The sequence below is a fragment of the Saimiri boliviensis genome (assembly GCF_048565385.1).
Source record: "Saimiri boliviensis isolate mSaiBol1 chromosome 1 unlocalized genomic scaffold, mSaiBol1.pri SUPER_1_unloc_4, whole genome shotgun sequence".
NCBI classification, from domain to species: Eukaryota; Metazoa; Chordata; class Mammalia; order Primates; family Cebidae; genus Saimiri; species Saimiri boliviensis.
The window spans coordinates 225,610-226,391 of NW_027412487.1; positions in this window are offsets into that span (position 1 = coordinate 225,610).

Consider the following 782-nt stretch of genomic DNA (forward strand, 5'->3'; position numbering starts at 1 on the left):
CTCCTTACAGGGAAAGTGGCCTCCGGGCGGGGCTTCCCCCTTTGCAGCTGGGGTGCAGCCACCTAGAACCCTGGGACCCCCAGGGGGGTTGGGACTTTCCCCTCTGGGAGCCTCAGCTTCCTGTTCTGCAGAAGGGGCAGCCTTGCCCGGCCCTGATGCCTCCCGGGTGCTGGGGAGGAGCAGAGACTGCAGTGGGTGGGGGTCTCCGTGGCCTGGAAGCTGGGTGGGTGTCACCACCGCGGGCTCTCTGCCTCAGTGCCCTTGGATCAGCCTGGGTCCCAAATCCCACCCAGGGCACTGCTGGTCACCTGCGAAATTGCTTAACCTCCCTGGGCCTCTGGGCGGGAAGACCCACAGTCCTGTCAGATGCTGAATTGATGCCACCAGGTCACCAGCGCCCCGGCAAGTCCAGGGTGCTCAGGAAGTGGAGGCGAGGCCGTTGCTGTCCCATGCTCTGATTCCCGTCTCCACTCAGCCCCATGCTTTCCATGAGGGAGGATGCCAGTCAAGGTCACAGTGGGTCGGCACTCTGCCCCACACCCACTGCCCGCCTGGAAGCCCCTCCCGTCTGGGCAAAGGCCACTGAGCCTCCCAGGCCTTGGGGGCCACCCCGGGGTCCCAAGACTGCCTTGGGAGGCCTGGAGACTCAGCCCATCCTGCTCCTCAGAAGCATCGGGGGAGACTGGCTATTTCCTCTGTTCCCTGGGATGTGTCAGGGGCAGAGCCCCAGGGGAGTCCTGAGGGCAGGAGAGGTGGACTTCACCCTGGAGAAGTTCCGGTGC